Here is a 10,341-nt window from a genome sequence, read left to right as displayed (position 1 = left end):
TACAAATGTGGGCTAATACCTTTAATACTGCTATTGTATACAATATCTCATCTGCTGGCAGAATATAACCAATGTATACAGGTGCACATATTCATAATAATGCTTCTATTTATATCAGTATGTGTTTGGAGAATGGTTGTAGTTATATTGTTGTGTATTCTTCAACGCATATTGCAGTTTATTTATTAATCTTATTAAATGTATTTACTTATCTATTAACTATTTATTTTTTGTTATTTGTTTATTTGCTTATTTATTTATTTATTTATTCATTTATTTATTTATTTGTATTCATTTGATTATTTATTCATGTATATTATTACATGGTTATTTTTTATTGTAGTAACCTGTAGATCTTAAAACTCAATCATGTTAAGTTGTGTATACTTCTGAAACTCTACAACGTATGAGCTTTCACAAGCTATTGGTTGATAATCAGTGCCAGGATTCAGAGCCGATAGCATGATGTACAATGCACCAATTTTTGTATTATGCTATGGGGGGGGGGGGGGTGGGGGGGGGGAAGGGGTAGAGGAAAAAGGGGATTTCATTTAAAATCACACATGCACTCCAGCAGTGACTGCCCTAGGCCAAATTGGGCTATTGGACTTTAAATAGGGGCCTATCCAGTGATTTTTTGTTTTTGTTTTTTGTATTTGTTTATGGACACTACGTGTTTATGGGCATTGTACATGTTTTTTCCGTTGTTGAATCATATACAATGTATTGCATGGAAAATTCAGATGACCTTACAGAACAGTTTCTGTGAAAAGAGTAAATAAATTGTATGGTAGCCCTCAAGAATGTTTATAAAATCTCTATGAGATGATGTGTAGAAGAACCATTCAGAAGACTGCTGGCACCTCTCTGCTATGGGTCTGGTAGTCTGGCTTCCAGACCCTCTGCTCATACTATTTCGCTATTCAGGACATTGAACTGGGGTAGGTTTAGTTGATTTGTTGCGGGACGGCGACTTTGTCGCCGCAGAGTCCAGTTGGCAAAGGGTCTGGAAACCAGACTATGGGTCTGGGTGCTTGGGAACCAAGAAAGGGTGTTGGTGTAAAAGCTGGCAGAAATATTTCTGAAATTGCTAACAAGTCTTTCATTGCCCTCTCTCTATGATTAGTTTAAATGTCATACATTGTAGGTGTATAGGCCCTACTTTTTTTTTTTGTTATTGGTCAGCATTGTTTTAAAGCAGTGGTCTCACACAAAGTCATGAAAGTTAGTAGGATTTGTAATTTTTGTTTCAAATTTGTTTTACGCTTGGTGTCCAAACTTACAAACAGTTCTTGGTAAAATGTCTTGAATATGCATGTTCTTGTATTCAGTCAATACATAATTTGTAGAGATACAAGTGTAATGATTTCAGTGTAAGAAATCATGCATTTTGTCAATGTTTATCGTCATGCACATATATTGAAAGAGTTTGTCACCTGGGTATTCTGTGCCTTTTCACCTATCCAGTTGATGCATTTTCTCTGTTTTCCTTTTTTTTTTCTATTGAAGATGACAGGGTAATTTGTAACTGATCACGAGATGTACGGTACATGCAAGCATTTTTTAAAGTGTGTATGGGACTCGTGGATACTTGTAAAATGTAAAGTCAACTAGGTATTTTGGGAGCATTAACAGGGAAATGTGTTCGAATTAATGAATTCTTGTATCAAGTTATTTTTATTGCAACTGATTGACAAATTGCCCGTAATCAATGTTAAATACGCACCTATTATTCAGTTGATTAGACCCAGCCTGTCTAGTAATCAGGAGATTGTTGGTTTGAGTCCAATCTGAGTATGTATGCCCATGATTTTTATCATGGCTGCTACTAAAACGCTTAATAATCGGTGCTTATTGTAGGAACATCAATGAAGGGCAATTTGTCAATCAGTTGCAAGGGAAACATGCGTTTGCAGTATTAAAATGTTGCATGTTAGGTGTAAAACAGAACAGCAACCTGCCGGCACATTAAATCGGGATTGGAAATTGAGATACTGTGTACACTATTGGGACTGTAGATACAACTTACAGAGTGGTCTTAATTGAATATAGACTGGACTGGATGAACAGTTTATGACATCTTTTGTTTTTTCACACTGTAAATATGTGTGTCTCAAGTGATCATGTGTTGCAAATATTCAGTCAAACTGCAGTAATCCTCAAGTAAGAGATGCCTTCCAAATACGTACATTCATGCAACTCTCTTGAATCTTTGGGTGAGGGGTACCCGTTGCATATAGTGATTTTTTTTAAATGTAATACTTCAATTTATTTATTTATTTATTTATTTATTTGTTTATTTTCAATTAATTAATTTGTTTATGTATTTATTTATGTATTTTATTTATTCATTCATTTAGTTGTTTATTTATCTATTTATACATTCATTTTATTCATTCATTTTATTCTAAGCATGATTTGAACCACTGCCTACACTGAATGGACAATATTGTGTCAAAAATTTAAATTTACTGATACAGTGTAGATCACAATTTGACTGCCTTCAGAATGTCAGTGTACAGAGTGTATACTGTAGGCAGGACATTTTGTTAGCCAGTCTTCCAATGTACAACTGTATTTTGTAATCTTGCCGAACTTACGTGCCTGAACATGACCTGTTCATTCAAGATGGGAACATTGATTTTCAGATTCACTTACAGCGTAACACTAAGAATTATGTCAAATCTCGCCTCACAAGTGTGCGATGTGGAGGGAAATAAACATAAGAGAGAATATTGCTACTTTTTAGTGCCAGAAGGTCCTTGTTGCCTTGTGAATAATCACCTCTTGACATGTATCAACTTTTGTATATCAACTTATGGCTTGGTTTTGTCAGTATTTTCACATTGTCTGAAAGAGAGGTGTCGTTGAAGGTGTGTTTAGTGTAGGTATCGTACAAGAAAGTGGCATCAAAGCCATTCCAGTGTTGTGACACACCCAAACAAATGTGAATGTAGGAGTGTACATGTATGTATACATGTAGTAACCTGCAAGTATTTCTGTCATTCATGCCTTTGCCATGTACTCATGTCTGCATTTAACAGGATTGCTAGTCGAGGGTTCACTAATCTTAGGAGACATAGAATGTATGGCAATTAGGTTTGAGTCTAATCTTCTAGATGAAATAATATCATAATTTTCTTTTCAATTCTGTTCCAAACCAAAGCTATTGTTTAGGGGAAACGAATGTGTTGTTAGTGCTCTATTGACTTTTTTTCCCCTTAAGCACAAAAACAAAAGCTTAGTTATTGAGATTTTTGACATCAGCATTAAGTCGTTCAATTTAGTGCCACCGAGAGACCATCTCCTTGTAAAACCAACTCAGATATTGGTGTATGGGACTGGTTTGTTACATGACTTGTATTTCCATCAAGTAATTCATTTAGATATTTGATTTTATGTTTTGTATTTATGAAAATTCAAACTTCCAAGTATTCATTGCACTTTGCCAGCATAGATGTTACTGTGAAGTATGTCGAGGAATCTGTTTTATGTACTTTGTGTATATCATTGTGCCATGTTAAATTCACGTGGAGAGTGATAGTACAAGTACCTTCGTCAATGCTGTACAAATGTTGCCTTTTACTTAAAACCAACTTACTGCTGCAAAAAACTGAAAATTTCAGGTGATATTTTTGTTGATTTAAGTTTCGAACACCAAACGAAATGTCATAAGAACACCACCTTTCTGCTATTGAGTTTTTAATGTACTGCATGTACATTGTACTTATGTTTTGACATTTATATGGCATTTCACATTAACGTAATATCTATTTGTCCAATATAGAATTTGATGGTATGTGTTGAATGTACAAGGCACAGAATCTTTCTCTTGGACACGCCCCTCTTGGTTGTAGACTTTGTAATGGGGATTCCCTCCACAGCCAACTCTAATATGTATCAGCTGTTGTTGTGCTTGTAATGAATGCTTGTTTAAAACAACACTGATATAACACACTCTTTTGTTATACATTGTAACAGAGTAAGTTTTCTTGCCCCCCCCCCCCCAATGTTCAGTTCAATATTGTATTCACTGTATTTTTTCTCCACCTCGTAAAAATCATGCGTATTGGACAAATTTTGAAAAGTTTTGTTTTCATTGATCCAAAGAGCTTGTTACAATGTAGAATGCGAGTCTGCTGGATGGGAATATCTTTGCTGCAAGTAAAAGATTAGTTCATGCTTTATGAAAATGTGGCATGTGAAAAGCAATACCGAGAATCAAAGGAATTGATCATTTTAACTTCCGAACTTCCTGTCACAATTCTGCTTGAATTAGATCTATATATTTTTATCTCTTTATCTATTTAAAGTCAGTTTTACATGCACAATAATTTGTAATCAATGCACGTCACATTCTCTGAGGGAAATGCCCTAATTTTGTCATTAAAATAAAAGAAGTTACAATTGTATACATGTTTATCACCTCTTGGATTTTATCTTGTCACAATTATGAAATAGAACTTACTGCTTAAAGTGTAATACATGTACATGTATAAGTATTGGAATATACATGTATTCCTAAAAGTTAAATACTAAGTGCAAATTAGCTGAAGTTTGTTGTCTGTGTGTGCATTTGTGTATGCATGTATGTATGTTAACTTGATTCATTTTGAAGAATAAGAATGAAAACAAAAATATAGATAAATTGTACAAGGGGTCTTTTCTTTCTTGCAAGTGTCTTTATTTTCTCTCGAAATAGATGCAGCTCTGCCGGGGCATTTTACAAAATGTTGTTTGTGCTTGAATACTCACTACTGCAAAACAAAGCCAGTTTGCTTCCCTGATAAAGTTTAGTGCAAAGGCACACTAAAGAATCAATGAAATCACCCACATCATTCAAGCAAAAAATGATTTTTTTTTTGTTTTGTTTTCTTTTGTTCCTGGAGTACTGTGAATCCAGACATACAGCCTGCATTCATGGTGCAAGTTCATGAAATAAAAATACAATAGTGGACAATCATGACAATTTAATACAAGTCAATCAACACAAGTACTTGCATTAATTCTATAATGCCTCCCCCCCCCCCCAAAGAAAAGAAAGAAAGAAAGAAAAGAGCAACAGCAACCATTATTAAAAGTGAGTGTCATGGTTCAGTGGATTGTGTGCTGTACATTCCACAAGAGGAGCCAGGGTTCAAAAACCACCCCCTGCACTCGATTCAACTGCAGCACACATGCCCAACACTCCTCTCTACTATTAGGTACTGTACAATAAAACGAGGAATGTTCGCTTGCATTGTAATTTCGCGAGAGACAAGATTTGTGAAATTAAAATGCATGCGAAAGTTCTTGTTTACACTACACGCATTGAATGCTAGAGGCAACTCACGAAAATTTCATGCCGCAATAAAGGCTGTTGGCTCCAATTCGCGAAAATTTTGTGCCATGAAAATATTGTGTTTTACCGTATAAGCTGGCTGCCCAAGACGCTGTATGACATTGTGGTTGCTGGATTCTTTTTCCTTAACTCATGAAACTATACAGTGGAACCTCGTTTTAAAAAGGTACAAAACCCTTTTGTAACAAGCTGATTTTGCCAGTCCCAACTCTATATAATTCTTTGTTTTTATGCCTTGATATAGTACAAAACCTTTTCCCCATTTTATCAAAAGAAATTATTGCTTATAAATTTCCTTACAACACAGGCTATAGACTTACAATAGAAATCAACTTTATAATCAATTATAACTCTTCATAAACAGGGACCAGATATACATAACAAAGAAATTGTAGCTTTTCGAATAGGTCCTCACTATTATGAGGCTCACCTGCATTAAGTATTAATGTTCAGTCTTGCTGAATGTTCCCCCTTGGAGTGTGGACTGTAGTGGGATGTGCTGCAGCTCCAATTTCTATTCCTGCTAAATACAGTGCTGAACATTTTGACAATCACACACATGATTTTGGAACAGCCCCATACACAAAATGACCTGCTGATGATCAGCATTCAACCAGAGGTTCTATGTAATATGCCCTCTCCTTCCACCTCTAGCTCAAACCTGTATGTATTTTAGACTCACAAGGGTCTAGCTTGTGTGAAATTGCAGTAGAATTTCGAAAACACAAGACACTAAATTACAAATGAACTCCAAAAAGGAGTTGCAAGACTTTTACAGAACTTGCACCTGAACCACAGTTTTGTTTGTCCACATCATACAGTAAAGTTTACCAATTTACAGTTAAGATGCAGCATCTGTATTGGCGTGGTAAGTGTTCTACTGTAAATTGTGCTACATACCATGTAAAACAGTTCTATAAAATGTGTTTTGCCTTTTCATTGAGGAATGACAAAAATACTAAAGAAACCTCAAAGCATGTGTTTTCTTTATATGTCAAAAACACAATATATTTTTCAACTACATGTTTGTACATACACACACAACAGCCTGAAAATGACTTTTCTGACACTGCCATAACAATGACATCTGAGCATAATCAGCAGCTATTCTTGATTCAAACACAGCTTTATGACCTAGGGAAGGAAACAAAAAGTCAGTATTCAACTTGAGATGTGCCCTCTTTGAGACATTTCTGGCAAGGTGAAAAATAAAAACGCAACTCATATCCACTGTGCAATAACATCAGTTGCCACTTCAAACTACCAAGTGGGTGTTTTACAATGCTGAGGCAATGGCAGTTACACATTTATATGATCATTTCACACAACTTGGAATTAAGTTTGTTTACAAAAGCAGGCAAATGCCAGCAATTTTTTACTTAAAAATACTGACCCCCAAAGCAAACAAATGCTACAACTTGTCATCCATACCCAAACAAACCAAGAATACTAAAAACAGAGTATTACAATCACAATGTAACTTTGTAGAAATGTACAACAATAAGCCAGTTCACAGTTAGCACTAGTCTGCAATGACCTCTCCAACCACAGACTTTGCAAAACATGGAATAGTCTTCAAGAAGAGCAGTTGAAAACAGCCATGCAGGAAGTGGCAATTTACTTGTCAATGCTGCATGAATGGCTTTTGTTAATGTTGCTGAAAAGAATGCACATTCACCTGTAAATACCAATCTGCACCTGGTTCATTTATAACACAGTTGTCATGAAGCCCTATCTAGGTTTTGAATACCTCAGTTGCAAATCCATTTCAAGAGAAGGTCTGCAATGACCTTTCTCTGCACCTGCTCAGATTGGAACTGTGAACTGGCTTATTCAAGAATTGAATCCAGGCATAAGTTCAATGTCACCCGAAAGCCTATCACCTGGACGGAACTTGTGGAGCTACAGGAAAAACACGACCAGCTGATGCCACTGATGTATAGGGATATTTGCAATCAGTGGTGTATTATGCAGCTGAGCAACATTGCTAGGTGTGCAAATGTTTGGTGAATAACAAAAGAAATATCAGAATAGAGACTATGACTACATAAGGCACCCACTGTAGCAATACCAGGAACATGAAATTTTAACATTTTCTGTGAATAATTTTCCATCTAAGCTTAGCTGTGTAGGTGAGGCAGAAAATTGTTTAATAGCCAAATGCTTGTAATGGGGGCCGGGGGTTAATAAAGTCTCTCATCCCGAGTATGATCACTTTAGTTTTTACACTTCATATCACATGATTACCTTTAGTGATCAAAACTGAGCATGAATCCATGACTTTCACAGTGGTCACAGTTACTGTACAATATCTCGTCAGTTATTACAGAACTCAATATCAACATGCTTCATGATTCTATTATAAAAGTTATAATCAAAATTTGTAACCCTGTGAAAGGGAATAGGTCCTACACGGCCACAACACAGATGAGCTACTTGGATTAGTGATATGCTTCAGACTATTTCTAAACATCCACTCCTCATAGTATCAAGCAAAATTTTGTTTGCAAGAAACTAATAAACATATCTTTTTGGTCAAGCATTAAAATCCTGCAATGTTAAGACTTCCCTTAAAGAAGCCAGCTTTTTGAAGAAAATACACATATAATAATACAGCTAAAGTAATGATAATATTATTACACTACTGTACATAACTGATTTTTTCTTTTCTTTTACTATCAAAAGAAAGAAAAATCAGTTATACAGTTTTAGAAATAAGAGACAGCTTTGCTCTGCCAGCAGATTCATAAAATACTTCTGTGCATGAATACAATTTTCAAAATGATTTTGGAATGGACGGATTCACACAAATCTGCATCAGACCGCATTAAACTTGGAACTAAATATGAAAGACTTGAAAATTCAGCAATCCCGCTGAAAATCACCCCACGAACCGGTAATATTTACTTTTACTAGAATACTTCCTTCTAGTAAAAAAAAAAAAAAAAAAAATCCATACATACAAATGTAACAAGTGATACTCGTCATCAATGTCAGCCTATACACTGGCTACACTGGAGTGCATGTTCAAGTTTGGGGTACAATACTGGATGGCCGTCATATGGACGCATGTGGCCGTCACGACTCAGTCGTTCTATACAATAAGCATAACAGTGCTTTTTATTATTATATGCCAATTGAACTGAGAATATCACGTTACATGTGATATGCATGAAAAGGTCCTATTGTTGAATGTATATAGACAAACGTATCTTCTTCTTCCTCTACATCTCTCTTTCTATTCATCTCTCTCCCTCTCTGTTTCACTCATTCATTTCCTTCTCTCTTCTCCTTGTTTTTGTATCTACCATATGGTTGGGCTCATACGTCAAATATTTTGCAAGGTTTTTTATATATTTGCAAATTTCACGAGTCTGTTGTAATTCGCGAATTTAAAAACATGCAAAAATATTAACTCTGATCCCGACATGAATGTGATGTACAGTACACGCATACACCTCCCTGTTCAGTACTGTGCTATACAATCCCGAATTTGATCACCGTGAAATTGTCCGAAAGTCCCAATTCACGAAAAATTAGACTCCCTAAATATATGGCATATACAGTATTCATCCCTCTCTTATCTCTCCTTGTCTTTTTCTCCTTTGATCTTTTTATTTCTTTCTCTCTACTCATCTCTCTCTCCCCCTGTCTCCTCTTCTTCCTTCTGCCCTTCTTTCTCTATCTCTCTCCCTTCTCTCCACCCTTCTCTCTCTCTCTTTCTATCATTTCATTTCTCTCTCCCTATCTCTCGAGATCTGGGGATGGGCATCAAAATTAGCAGTTTCTATCTCGAGAAACTTAAAACAGCTCACTTTGGTCAAATCGTGGAAGCACAGGAATTTTTTTTCTTTCATTTGTTCACCTTTTTTTTTTTTTTTTTTTTTTTCAGGTCCTAATTTTTTCTTTGAGAGTTCCTCTCAAGATGCTGCTTTGAATTATGATGAAATATTACAAAGAAACAGAGTAATATCTCATCAATGTAGGGTTGCAAAAACAAACAAACCAAACAAACAAACTTTGTGCTGGGTTTCTTCTTTCACAATGAGCTTTTGGTATGCTGCACGACCCTTTCACAACATGGACGTTATATTTTCCTGCAACTGGCGGCTTATGCGATGAAGGTTTCAGTAAAAGATTAAAGGGATGGTACAGTTTCCATTGAGATTGCGTTTGAGGTTTCCAACCCTTTTTGACGGTAATTTTGTGAGCTGAGAAATATAAAATATGAAGGAGCATATGATTCTAGGAGGATTTCAAAGTTTATTTGATGAAAATTGGTTTTGAAATTGCTGAGATATCCAAAACAATAAAGGTGGGACCCGCCTCTTATTAGGATCGCTTTATTTTACTTGTTTTACTTGATTTTGGATATCTCAACTATTTCAAAACCGATCTTCTTCAAATAAATATTGGATTCCTCCAAGGATTGCATGCTTTTTAACATTTCATAAAGTGGTTTCTAAAAGTATCTCGCAAAAAAGTTACTCACCTCAACTAAAACTATATATCCCTTTAATTCCTCACCATGTCCAAGTTGAATTTTATAGATATATGTGCAATCACATGAACAACACGGTAGAAGTTTCACTAGAATTGGACATTGAATAAGAAACAGAATTGTGCAGTTTCACCAAATAGTCACACTGGTAGCAAATATGCACTTACAGAATTGGAGCCGACAATGTCAATACCTGATCTGTACACAAAAATATTATTAGAAAAATATTTTTGCTCATTTTACATACCAGTTCATCATAAGCCTACAATAATTTGATTGAAATATATATATATATATATATATTTTTCTTCTTTCCTTTCACTTTCTTGCTCAGTTTACTTTGTATTTTCATGGAACCTCTACCATAACTGATCTTACTCCAGTCAATAGAGTCAATTAGAATGTGGTGTGTGATAGCGCTTGACATACATAACACAGAAAATGGAATGTTGATCTCTTTTGTATTATAAATATGATCTTTATCTCTGTGACTGCACAG

The sequence above is a fragment of the Diadema setosum genome, chromosome 12, assembly GCF_964275005.1.
Source record: "Diadema setosum chromosome 12, eeDiaSeto1, whole genome shotgun sequence".
Classification (NCBI taxonomy): domain Eukaryota; kingdom Metazoa; phylum Echinodermata; class Echinoidea; order Diadematoida; family Diadematidae; genus Diadema; species Diadema setosum.
The sequence above is the reverse complement of the archived record's forward strand: the minus strand, read 5'-3'. Positions refer to the sequence as shown.